The sequence below is a fragment of the Pogoniulus pusillus genome, chromosome 9, assembly GCF_015220805.1.
Source record: "Pogoniulus pusillus isolate bPogPus1 chromosome 9, bPogPus1.pri, whole genome shotgun sequence".
NCBI classification, from domain to species: Eukaryota; Metazoa; Chordata; class Aves; order Piciformes; family Lybiidae; genus Pogoniulus; species Pogoniulus pusillus.
In genome coordinates this window covers 39,769,538-39,782,832 of record NC_087272.1, presented here as the reverse complement: position 1 = coordinate 39,782,832, position 13,295 = coordinate 39,769,538, and the positions used below count along the sequence as shown (strand labels likewise).

General features: G+C 55.3%; 1 protein-coding gene across 3 annotated transcripts in view; it reads right to left on the bottom strand.

Annotated features, from left to right (window-relative positions):
• The window catches only part of CRACD (capping protein inhibiting regulator of actin dynamics), a 99,579-nt gene extending 91,426 nt beyond the window's left edge, over nucleotides 1-8,153 (bottom strand). The window contains exon 1 of one of the 3 annotated variants that reach the window (XM_064149317.1): nucleotides 8,104-8,153. The gene's annotated coding sequence lies outside the window, so the exon portion shown is untranslated. Of the gene's footprint in view, nucleotides 1-7,058; nucleotides 7,405-7,438; nucleotides 7,544-8,103 lie in introns of those variants that run through there. The other 2 variants (XM_064149316.1, XM_064149315.1) reach the window with 2 other exon arrangements.
• Between the last annotated feature and the right edge of the window lie 5,142 nt (nucleotides 8,154-13,295).

The following is a 13,295-nucleotide window of genomic DNA, read 5'->3' as shown; positions in this document are numbered from 1 at the left end:
CTTAGCATCTTACATACTAGGACAGTGAAGGTCCTGCACCTGGCTGGGTGCAATCCCAAGCACAGCTCCAGGCTGGGTGGGGAATGGCTGAGAGCAACCCTGAGGAACAGGCCCTGGGGGTCTGGGCTGATGCAAAGCTCCACAGGAGCCTGCAGTGGGAGTGCAGCCCAGACACAACCCTGTGCTGGCTGCAGCAAGAGCAGTGTGGGCACAGGGCAAGGGAGGGGACTCTGCCCCTTGGCTCTGCTCTCCTCACACCCCACCTGCAGTCCTGGGGGCAGTTCTGCAGCCCCCAGCACAAGCAGGACACGGAAGTGTTGGAGCCAGTGCAGAGGAGGCCACCAAGATGCTGAGAGGGCTGCAGCAGCTCTGCTCTGAGCACAGGCTGAGAGAGTTGGGGCTGTGCAGCCTGGAGAGGAGAAGGCTTGGAGGAGACCTTGGAGTGGCCTTGCAGGATCTGAAGGGGGCTGCAGGAGGGCTGGGGAGGGACTATTGACAAGGTCTGGGAATGAGAGGAGGAGGAGGAATGGGTTTGATGTGGCAGAGGGGAGATTGGAACTGGAGGTTAGGACGAAGTTGTTTGCAGTGAGGGTGGTGAGACACTGGCACAGGTTGCCCAGGGAGGTTGTGGAGCACAGAAGCAGGTAGGAAGAGAGCTCCAAGCTCAGCCAGCCCAACCTAGCACCCAGCCCTGCCCAACCAACCAGACCATGGCACTAAGTGCCCCAGCCAGGCTTGGCTGCAACACCTCCAGCCACGGCCACTCCACCACCTCCCTGGGCAGCCCATTCCAATGCCAATCACTCTCTCTGACAACAACTTCCTCCTCACATCCAGCCTAGACCTGCCCTGGCACAGCTCCAGGCTGGGTCCCCTTCTTCTGTCCCTGGCTGCCTGGCAGCAGAGCCCAACCCCACCTGGCTACAGCCTCCCTGCAGGCAGCTGCAGACAGCAATGAGCTCTGCCCTGAGCCTCCTCTGCTGCAGGCTGCACCCCCCCAGCTCCCTCAGCCTCTCCTCACAGGGCTGTATTCCCACATGACTGAAATGTGGCAATGTTACAAGCAACAGGAGAGGCTTTACCATGGGGAGAACAGATCAATTTTGGTGGCAGATGGTGCCACACAACCCAGTTTTATCCTGGGTGCCCCAACAGCTTCCCAGGGACTCACATGGGTTTCATGCACTGTTTTCCCTTCCCTGGGCCAAGCTGTTTCACAGTAACTGTAACCTTTTGGGGTCCTTTGTGGCTTTTACCTGTGCTGGACTCTCAAAAGTGGCTTTATTAAAGGCCACCCAGTAGAAAGACAGTGAGTCACTTTGAAGGAAATCAGCTTTCTTTGAAGATCAACATGAAAGTCAGCATCTTGCATGCTTCAGTTGACTACAATTCCTTTCATCACACTCCCCCTACATGAGAAGTCCACAGCTAACCCCATCTCTCAGGCACACCACCCTCCTGCAGAAGCCTTCACCACAAATCACTGGGTTTAGACAGCTGTGAAGCTGCCCAAGGCTGGCTGCTGACCTTCAAACATGCTGAGTAAGGGAAAAGGAGTCCAAGGGGGTCATTGTTGTGCACAGCATTCTGCACAGCTCCACACTGAAGTGCAGGGGAAGCTTTTCACTCACTCACATTGCTGTCCTGTTGTCTTCGCTGCCCCTCCTTAGCTCCTCCACTCAGATCCATGGAGCAAACCCAGCTGAGAACCACAGAATGCTTTAGGTTGGAAGGGACCTGGAAGCTCAGCCAGTTCCAACCCCTTGACTTAGGCTGGGATACTCTCCACTAGAACAGGTCACTCAAAGACTCATCCAACCTGGCCTTGAACACCTCCAGGGAGGTTGTGGAACACAGAATTACCCAATGTAATCTTTGATCACATTGGGTGATTCTGTGCTCCACAACCTTCCTGGGCAACCTGTGCCAGTGTCTCACCACCCTCACTGCAAACAACTTCTTCCTGACATCCAGCTCCAACCTCCCCTCTGCCACTTCAAACCCATTCCTCCTCCTCCTCCTGGGATTACCAGACCTTGTCAATAGTCCCTCCCCAGCTCTCCTGGAGCCCCCTGCACATCCTGCAAGGCCACTCCAAGCTCTCCTCCAAGCCTTCTCCTCTCCAGGCTGCACAGCCCCAACTCTCTCAGCCTGTGCTCACAGCAGAGCTGCTGCAGCCCTCTCAGCATCTTGGTGGCCTCCTCTGCACTGGCTCCAACACTTCCATGTGCTGCTTGTGCTGGGGGCTCCAGAACTGCCCCCAGGACTGCAGGTGGGGTGTGAGGAGAGCAGAGCCAAGGGGCAGAATCCCCTCCCTTGCCCTGTGCCCACACTGCTCTTGCTGCAGCCCAGCACAGGGTTGGCTTTCTTAAACAGCATGGAGCATGAATTTCTGTCCTTGGTGGTGCAGTAGGCATGTCGAGAGGAGAAAGAGAACTGTGTTTAGAAGTGCTTGATTCTGTGATGATGTAACAGGGAGTGAGAAGTCCCTCCAAGAAGTGATGGGAACAATGAGCACCAGATCCACACAAGAACTCCTTATTGCCCGAAGACAGAACTCACAGAGTCTCCATGGAAGCAAAGTTACTTTTTATCAATCACTAATCAATTTAAATAACAGATTAAAGCAATAGCAGGTGAAGGCACATTCAAGTGCAAGCCAAGTGAAGAGAGGAGCTTGGGTTTGAGGAACCTGAGTGAAGGCAACCTCATCAATTCTATTTGAACATGCACATCACCCAGCTTGATCCACTCTTACTCAAATACACAGGAGCAAGGACAAAACAGAATCATAGAACCAAGCAGGCAGGAAGAGAGCTCCAAGCTCAGCCAGCCCAACCTAGCACCCAGCCCTGCCCAACCAACCAGACCATGGCACTAAGTGCCCCAGCCAGGCTTGGCTGCAACACCTCCAGCCACGGCCACTCCACCACCTCCCTGGGCAGCCCATTCCAATGCCAATCACTCTCTCTGCCAGGAACTTCCTAACAACATCCAGCCTAGACCTGCCCTGCCACAGCTCCAGGCTGTGTCCCCTTGTTCTGTCCCTGGCTGCCTGGCAGCAGAGCTCAACCCCACCTGGCTACAGCCTCCCTGCAGGCAGCTGCAGGCAGCAATGAGCTCTGCCCTGAGCCTCCTCTGCTGCAGGCTCTCAGCCTCTCCTCACAGGGCTGTGCTCCAGGCCCCTCCCCAGCCTTGCTGCCCTTCTCTCCACATCTTCCAGCACCTCAACAGCTCTCTGCAATTCAGGAGCCCACAACTGGACACAGCACTCCAGGGCTGGCCTGAGCAGTGCTGAGCACAGGGGCACAAGAACCTCCCTTGTCCTGCTGCCCACACTGCTCCTGAGCCAGCCCAGGATGCCATTGGCTCTGCTGCCCACCTGGGCACTGCTGCCTCCTCTTCAGCTCCTCTCTGCCAGCACCCCCAGCTCCCTCTCTGCCTGGCTGCTCTCAGCCACTCTGGCCCCAGCCTGTAGTGCTGCTTGGGGTTGTTGTGGCCAAAGTGTAGAACCCTGCACTTGGCCTTGTTCAGTCTCATCCCCTTGGCCTCTGCCCACCCATGCAGCCTGGCCAGGTCCCTCTGCAGGGCTCTCCTACCCTCCAACAGCTCCACAGCTGCTCCTAGCTTGGTTCCTAAATACATGAAGGTGTTTAGAGCATCTCAACGCTTCCATCATGCTGATTTATCATGCCCTGAGTCTGTTGCCTCTAAAGAAACTGACTGTCCCTTCCTGACATGCCAGCAGTAGGCTTAGCCATGCTTGCTACGACTCTTTATGGACTGAAGGCTCAGCACTGGTTCTATGCAAGAGGAAAACCAAATCCCTTCTCATCAGTCAGCAATTTCCAAATATGAATAATTCAGAATATGAAAAAAAAAAACCCCAACAACTCCACCCTTGTTGCTCTCTTGGCTTGTGAGGAAACAAAGTCAAAACAGTCATTTGAGCTTATGCTCCTTGTATGAAAATCCTGCTGATGTCTGACTCCCTTGTGAAGCCACCACCAAACACATCCATATTCATAAACTCATCATCACATTCCAGTCAACACTTATTATGCCATGTAGTTGTTATTTAAAAGGAGCTTACCTACCACAGCTACTCTAGGAATACCTTAGACTAGCCCTAAGCTACATTACTCACAGACAGATCGATTTTCAGCAGCTGAGCTGCCTTGCAAAACAGGCTTCAGAGTGACTAAGGGAAGGAACCACTGAAGTCATTCTCACTGCTGTAATCAGAAGGGGGGAATTAAAAAAGATGCTTTTGGGTACATGCAATTAAAATGAAGCATTATTGCCTCAGTAACAGGCCTCTTTAAAAGCAAATGCATCCTAAGTTTTCAGGCACTGGGTGTTTGGGAAAGGTGCACCTAAGGCATCACCAACTCACCACTGCGCCCACCTGCCTGAGACAAGGGCCAAAGTAAGAGCTCTATGGAACAAACTTCATAGAGTCATAGAGTCAGGGCTGGAAGAGACCACAAGGAGCAGCCAGTCCCAACCCCCTGCCATGCCCAGGGACACCCTACCCTAGAGCAGGCTGCACACAGCCTCAGCCAGCCTGGCCTCAAACACCTCCAGCCATGGGGCCTCAACCACCTCCCTGGGCAACCCCTGCCAGCCTCTCACCACTCTCCTGCTCAACAACTTCCTCCTCACCTCCAGCCTCACTCTCCCCACCTCCACCTTTGCTCCATTCCCCCCCAGTCCTGTCTCTCCCTGACAGCCTCAAAAGTCCCTCCCCAGCTTTTTTGTGGCCCCCTGCACATCCTGGCAGGCCACAAGAAGGTCACCTGGGAGCCTCCTCTGCTCCAGCCTGCACAGCCCCAACTCTTTCACTCTGTGCTCACAGCAGAGCTGCTGCAGCCTCTCAGCATCCTCCTGGCCCTGCTCTGGACACTCTCCAGCATCTCCACAGCCCTCTTGTCCCAGGGGCTCCAGAGCTGGATGCAGTACCCCAGGTGGGGTCTCAGCAGAGCACAGCAGAGGGGGAGAATCCCCTCCCTGGCCCTGCTGGCCACACTGCTGCTGCTGCAGCCCAGGCTCTGCTTGGCTTTCTGGGCTGCAAGTGCACACTGCTGGCTCCTGTGCAGCTTCTCCTCCAGCAGCACCCCCAAGTGCCTCTGCTCAGGGCTGCTCTGCAGTCACTCACTGCCCAGCCTGGTGTTGTGCTTGGCATTGCCTCAACCCAGCTGCAGGACCTTGCCCTTGGATGCAGGACTTTGCACTTGGGAAGAATTTTGAACAGCCAAACTTAGAAGAGGGAAATTAAAAAGGATGCTTTTTAGCCATTAAAATGAAGCATTATTGCCTCAGTAACAGCCCCTTTTAAAAGCAAATGTATCTTTATTTTTCAGGCACTGGGTGTTTGGGGAAAGTAATGCACCTAAGGCACTACTAACTCACCACTGCTACAAACTGCCTAAGACAAGGGCCAAATTAAGACCTCTATGGAACAAACTTAGAAGGGGGAAATTGAAAAGGGTGTTTTTTGGTACATGCAATCAAAATGAAGCATTATTGCCTCAGTAACAGCCCCTTTCAAAAGCAAATGTCTCTTGTTTAGGTTTTCAGGCACTGGATGATTGGGGAAAGTAGTCCACCTAAGGCATTACCAACTCACCACTGCTACCAACCGCCTAGGAGAAGGACCAAAGGAAGACCTCTATGGAACAAACTCAGACAAAAGCAGAGAGAACAGAAGTCACTGTTGTGGCACAGAACACAGCAAGGCATTCATGCTTCATGCCATACTTCACTTGTTGGCCACCAGTGCACTTTAAAAGATGCCATTACACAAAAGTAACATCATTGCTCCTAAGTGTGAAGCAGTTCTCTCTAAAATGCAGGCCTGTCCTAATGGGTTATGAAAAGGATCCTTCATTTTACAACAGGATGCTCTGAGCTACATCTGCCTACTGGAGGGGAAAAAGAAAGCCCAAACAACAACCAGCAGAGACCTCTTTGCTATATGCTACACTTGTTAATAAACACTTCAAGCTCACTCTTGGAATTCTCACCAATAAACATCCCAATGGCTCTCCCAGGAAGCTTCAAGACACTTCACCCTGTTAAATATGAGCTCATTGCTGCCATGAAATATTCAAAACCAATGAGACAAATTGATAACAGCGAAGGAAGAACTGAATTTGTCAACTGGATGAAGTCCTGACCTGGATTCAAGCGGCATAAGTGAAGCTGTATGCAGCCCAGCTAACTACTGCCTCTGCTCAACAATATCAATGGCTTTGTTGAAGAAGCTCACCCTAACATTTATGCCCACTGATTAATGTTTTGCTGCAGGTAGAAGACTTCATTGCCTATGCAAGGTGCAATTAGAAGTATCTTGGTGATGGGAATTTCAGTGTGCCTTTACAAGGTACCCGAGAAAATTCACATCTGACTCCAGTTTGTCATCTTCAGGCTGTCCAAGTGTAGGACCTGCTACATGCTACTGCTATCCAGTGGCTTAAATGACATAGCTTCTAAGAAAAGAGCTCTCCCCATGCAACTGCTACTCACCATTTTAAGGCATGTCCAGAAAAAAAGCCATTTGGGAATATAACAAATTACATTATCTGAGCATCTATTATCAACAGAATAGCTATTATTAGGCCTGTGGCTGCACGTCAGCCTCTGCTTTCTCCGTGCCCCCATCCCCCAAGAGCAGATCACTTTCAGTGCCATTCTTGTCAGGCATATTCGATTTCCAGCCTGCAGAGTTGTGGTTTCCAGGGCTCTGTTTACCCCTTGAACTGTGTTGTTTTTTTCCTCAACGGGGCATTTTTGCACTCACAACGAGAGGGCAGGAGCAGGCTAACGTTCCACGGGCTGCGACTACAGGAGCAGGTTTTTGACTGACTCGTGGCAGCACCAGCACAATTAATTAAGCAGCCACCCGCACCCCCTGAATCTCCCTTCGTTAAGACCCTCTCGCCGGCACAGAGGAGCCACGTTACGCGCATTTCTACCTCTAAACCGCGCATTTTCTACCCGAACAGACGGTACCGGGCAACAATTTCCCACGCCAAACGCCAGCACCTCCGGCTTACCTGCTCCGGTTGCGGGGGGCTGGGTGAGAAGCGGAGGCGATGCCCGCTGCCTTGCGAGGGTGAAGAGCAGCAAGGGCTCAGAGCTCGTTAAAACGTGACGGCGGTGCGGCGATAAATGGCTTACGGGAGCTTAAACAAAGCGACGCCGCTCTGGAGAGGCAGCGTGCGGAACAAAGTCATCCTCCTGACAGCTCCTGCTGCCTCCTGCCTTCCCACGCAGCACTCCCCGGGAAAACGCTAACAAAGAGCAGACGGAGCGGGGATGGAGCCAGCCCAGCCGCTGGATTCCCGGGTAGCCATAAAGCGGCACCTTCCCAAACCCGCCTGCCTGCGCATCTCTCCCTGAACAAAGACAGCTGGACCCCGGCGGGGGTACCCACCTACATGTGGCACGGCTCCGGCTGCCCCCCCTGCGCATCCGCTGCCACCGGCCGTGTGCGCCGCCGCGGCCGCTCCTCGTTGGCACTGACAAGCGCAGTGCCGCACGCAGCCCGAAGCGGCTCGGGCGGGCGGCACAAAGCGCCGCGGCCGCGGGCACACCTCCGCACAGCCCCCCCCCACCCCGCACCGCCGCCGGCACAATGGCGCACGGCACGGGCGAGGCGCAGCGCTGCCGCCGCCGGAGGGGCGAGCTGCGAAGCTCGGCGGGGCTGCTGCCAGGCTCCCTCCCGCTGCGGGCACGGCGGCGACGGGGCCGTTCCTACCTGTGCCCTCGCTCCGTGCCGTCAGCAGGGCAGAGCCGGTGGCTCCCGCCGCGCTGGGGTGCGGGTGCCGCAGCCGTCGCCGCCCAGCCCGTCGGATGCCGCCCCATGGCAGCGCGGCCGCCCCGCAGCGCCGCGCCCCGGTCCCAGCCCCGCCGCGGAGCCTCTGCCGAACCTCGGCCTTGGCTCTCCAACTGGCCGTGTCGGGATGGTGCTGGAAAGAACCTGCTTCGTCTGCACGCCCGTCTGAACCCCAGTTTGTTCTCGCCTCAGAGCAAGGCCAACACCTGAAGGCAGCTTTGGCTAGCCACAGAACCAGATACATACTTAGCCCCTTTGCTTACCAAAACACGGAAGTGCAAGGAACAGCCCCCAGACGGCTGTTCCCCATCACAAGCAGCACAGCAATCAGCCTCGCTTCTATCCCACATCCTTCAATCCAGCGTCTGCTCTCCTGCTGCCACAACTCTTCCAATCCAGTTATCTACACCAGCATTCTACCAGTGCTGGACACTGGTTCCAGAGCTTCCCAGGGAGAAGGCAGTAAAATCAGAGGCAGCTCTGAGCTGCATCCAGACTCTGCTGCTTTTTCAGTGAGAATTGATGATGTGATTCATGATCTTCCAGAGAAAGATGTGTTTTGCCTGCCAGCTCTCCAGATTCAGGACTGAAAACCCTTTTACAGCTCTGGGTCCTGCCAGATCCTGAAGTTTTTGCCTAATCAGAAGTGGTCCTTCTGCTGTTCTTAAAAGAAAGTGAGTCTTACAGAACCACACCACCCATGCTGGGTCACACCAAAGAGCCATCTCACACCTTTTTGGCTCTGACTGTGCCCAATATTGTAAATGAGGAATGAAAGTTTAGGCAAGGATTTACTGAGACTCCCCCACTCCTTAGTGATTTGCAGCTCAATGAATTTCCAACTCAGAAATGCTGTTTGTGCAAAAAACCCCTCCAAGCTATATGAAATCACTTTTCCCCCTGTGGTGTTCCAGACAGGAGCAGCTGCAGCAGCCATGGGAGGTGTAGGCCATTCCCTTTGCAGTTCCCTCACAACTAAAGCCACAGTGCAGAGGGCACCGATGAGTCAGAACTGGAGCTTAGGCACCAGATTCAGTATTTAGATGCCTGTTAGGTATCCTGGTGTGCTAGTTTGAAGCCACGTTGGGCACCTCTTTCCCTTCTCAATTGCTGAGATGTATCTTGCTGTCCAAAAGAGAAGCATAAAAGCCACCTCAGCTACCAGAGCTGAATCCACAGACTCACAGAACCAAGCAGGTTGGCAGAGAGCTCCAAGCTCAGCCAGGCCAACCTAGCACCCAGCCCTGCCCAACCAACCAGACCATGGCACTAAGTGCCCCAGCCAGGCTTGGCTTCAACACCTCCAGCCACGGCCACTCCACCACCTCCCTGGGCAGCCCATTCCAATGCCAATCACTCTCTCTGCCAGGAGCTTCCTCCTCACAGCCAGCCTAGACCTGCCCTGGCACAGCTCCAGCCTGTGTCCCCTTCTTCTGGTGCTGGCTGCCTGGCAGCAGAGCCCAACCCCACCTGGCTGCAGCCTCCCTGCAGGCAGCTCACCCCCCGCTCCCTCAGCCTCTCCTCACAGGGCTTGCATGACCCATAGGATGGCCTCTGGAGACCCCTTCCAGCCCCTGCCGTTGCGCGATGCTGTGTGACGCCCGGAGCCGGTGCGTGCGCGGTAGGGCGGCCAGCGGGGCAGGCAGGCCGCTAGGTGGCGCAAGGGCACCGCGGAGCAGCCGGGAGCCGCCCGGGGGCCGCTGCCTGCCGCACGGACGGAAGGCTACACAGGCAGCTCCAGGCCAGCTACCCACGCAACGCTCTGCAAGTGAAAAGGAGCTCGGGTGTCCGCCTGCTCCTTTGGCTCTGGAAGCTCAGTGGCACTCTCCCCAAGAGCAGTATCTGCTCCCGCAGAGCCCGGCCGAGAGCTGACTGCCCACGCCGCAGCTCACTGCTGTCGTTTGCATTCGGGGAAATAACGTCTGTCCCTGCTCAGCACTGTTAGAGCCGGGGAGGAGAAGGCATCGACATTCTTGCTTTTCCCACTGCCTGCCATCTGCCATCATGCCATTCCAGCCAGCTCAAGCAAACAGCCTTAAGTCCTGCACTGTCACCTTGAGATGGCAAAGGACACACCACCTGCAGACCTCTGGAGCAGCTCTGCTCGGACGGTGCTGGCACGGACAGCTGCCGTGGTCAGCTGCAGCACCCACCACCCACCTGAGCTCTCAGGGTTTGTCTCAGAATTGCACTTAGCCACAACTATTTTTATTCTCATAGTTTTAAAAAGTGCAAGATCCCAATATAGATAATAAGGACACCTTCACTGCAGCTGGATAGGCACTTATCTCATCACACTGCTCCCAGAAGGCTGTCTCCATCGGCTTAATCCTGCCCTTCCCCCTCAGCCTTCTCCTCTCAAGGCTCAACACCTCCACCATGCTCAGGTGATGGTTTGGGAGTTACCATTGTGATGGTTTGGGAGCTACCTGCCCCCACACACAGTGAACTCACCCAGACTAGACTCAGCTGGCTGGAGGTTAAGCACTGAAGCTCTATATTCACAGCTTAGCACAATGTACAAGCAGAGAGTTACAACAGTTACAGCTCTAGACAGAAACACCCAAGTTAAAGGTAACACAGAAACACAACAGCCCTGCCAGGAACCAGAGTCCCCAGGAGGGGCTCCCAACCACCCTAACACCTCCTTTCCACCCCTCTATCTTACCCCAGAGTCTGTCTCACGTGCAAGGTGAGCTGGAAGGATTGCTAAGGGGGGTTAAAAGCAGAAGGATTAGTTGGGTTACACAGATCCAGCAGAACAGCAGAAGCCTGAGGGAGAAAACACAGACACAACTCTGACAGATAGAGACTCTCTCACTGCCCTGTGTGTGTTTGTGCCCTTGCTTTTAGACATCTCAGCAAGCCTGTGAGTGCAGCTGATGTCACCATTGTTTCCTTTTCACAGCCTAGCAGCTAATTTCTATCACTAAAATATTCCAATTAACCTCAAACTAGCACAGACATGTTCTGGGACCTTAATCACTTTGATCACATTGGGTGATTCTGTGCTCCACAACCTCCCTGGGCAACCTGTGCCAGTGTCTCACCACCCTCACTGCAAATAACTTCTTCCTAACATCCATTCTCAACCCACTCTCTGCCACTTCAAACCCATTCCTCCTCCTCCTCTCATTCCCAGACCTTGTCAGTAGTCTCTCCCCAGCCCTCCTGGAGCCCCCTTCAGATCCTGCAAGGCCACTCCAAGGTCTCCTCCAAGCCTTCTCCTCTCCATGCTGCACAGCCCCAACTCTCTCAGCCTGTGCTCAGAGCAGAGCTGCTGCAGCCCTCTCAGCATCTTGGTGGCCTCCTCTGCACTGGCTCCAACACTTCCATGTCCTGCTTGTGTTGAGGGCTGCAGAACTGCCCCCAGGACTGCAGGTGGGGTGTGAGGAGAGCAGAGCCAAGGGGCAGAATCCCCTCCCTTGCCCTGTGCCCACACTGCTCTTGCTGCAGCCCAGCACAGGGTTGTGTCTGGGCTGCACTCACACTGCAGGCTCCTGTGGAGCTTTGCATCAGCCCAGACCCCCAGGGCCTGTTCCTCAGGGCTGCTCTCAGCCATTCCCCACCCAGCCTGGAGCTGTGCTTGGGGTTGCACCCACCCAGGTGCAGGACCTTACCCTTGGCCTTGTTGAATGCCATGAGGTTGGCCTGGGCACAGCTCTGCAGCCTGTCCATCTCCCTCTGGATGGATCTCTGCCCTCTAGCAAGTCACCTGTGCCACACAGCCTGGTGCTACCTGCAGACTTGCTGAGGATGCACTGATTGCTCTGTGCATGTCACTGACAAAGATGTTAAATGGCACTGGTGCCAGCACTGACCCCCGAGGGACACTACCCAGCCCTGGTCTCCAGGTGGGCATTGTGCCCTTGATCACCATTCCCTGCATGCCACCATCCAGCCAATTCCTTATCCAGCAGTGCTCCACCCATCCAGTTTGGTTTTCAGTTTGGTGACCGGGATGCCCAGCATGCCCAGGTTGTACTGGGAGCCTTGGGTAGATACTGTCTGGGGAGAGAAGTCTCTCGGGCAAGCTCTGTGTCCCCCGTGGGCTGGGAGAAGCCTTTACAGGAGCACGGGGACCAGGCTGCTGGAGCCAGGCTGCTGGAGCCCGGCTGCTGGAGCCAGGCTGCTGCTGCTGGAGCCAGGCTGCTGGAGCCGGGCTGCTGGAGCCAGGCTGCTGGAGCTGCCCGTGCCAGCCTGCGCTGTGTGCGGGTAGCTGCTGTGACAGTGACAGCTTGGCAGCCTGCCGGCAAGCAGATGAGGGGGAGGGAGGGTCGCCCTGGTGGCTACAGTCGTGCTGAGCACTGCCTGCACAGCGCCGAGGCTTTCTCTCCCTCCCCTCGTTTGGTTGACAAGATAATTACATCGGAGGGTGAGCAGTGAGCCTCCAGGGCCTGGCAATTAATGCTGCTGCTGCTGTGATGCTGCTGTTAGGCAGGGCAGGGATTGTCCCCCTGGACTGAGCACTGGGGAGGTCACACCTAGAGTCCTGGGTTCCGTTTGGGGCCCTGGCTACAAGGATACTGAGGTGTGTGCTGGTTTGAGGCTGATTGGAATACCTTAATGAGAGAAATTAGGCTGTGAAGGGAAGCAGTGCTGATGGCTGCTGCACTCACAGGCTGGCTGAGATGGATAAAAGCAAGGGCACAAACACAGGTAAGAGTCTGTGTGTCTCTGGGAGCCTGTGTCTCTCCCTGAGCTGCTTCTGTGTAACTAATCCTGCTGCTTCTAACCCCCCTTGCTGATCCTCCAAGCTCACCTTGCACGTAAGGCAGGCTCTGGGATAAGCTCAGCCAGCCCAACCTAGCACCCAGCCCTGCCCAACCAACCAGACCATGGCACTAAGTGCCCCAGCCAGGCTTGGCTGCAACACCTCCAGCCACGGCCACTCCACCACCTCCCTGGGCAGCCCATTCCAATGCCAATCACTCTCTCTGCCAGGAACTTCCTAACAACATCCAGCCTAGACCTGCCCTGGCACAGCTTCAGGCTGTGTCCCCTTCTTCTGTTGCTGGCTGCCTGGCAGCAGAGCCCAACCCCACCTGGCTACAGCCTCCCTGCAGGCAGCTGCAGACAGCAATGAGCTCTGCCCTGAGCCTCCTCTGCTGCAGGCTGCACACCCCCAGCTCCCTCAGCCTTTGCTCACAGGGCTGTGTTCCCACTGGACAGCCACCCAGGGCCTTATGTGATTTGGCCCATTGGCCAGCCCAGGTCCCACACCACTTTGGCTGGTCAGTCAGCCAGACCCTGGACTGCAGGACTGTAACAGGTGCAACTGCCCTGGCAGACATCTGACAAAGGGCCAGGCCTTACTACAGCTCATAAAGATCACCTTTGTGCCTCCCAGACAGTAATCAGGACCCCCTTCCCCAGACTCTTAAACTGCTTTTTTGTGAGCCAACCTCTCCCAGTAATTAAAGCCAACCACAGTGCACCCTCGATGAGGGCAGAA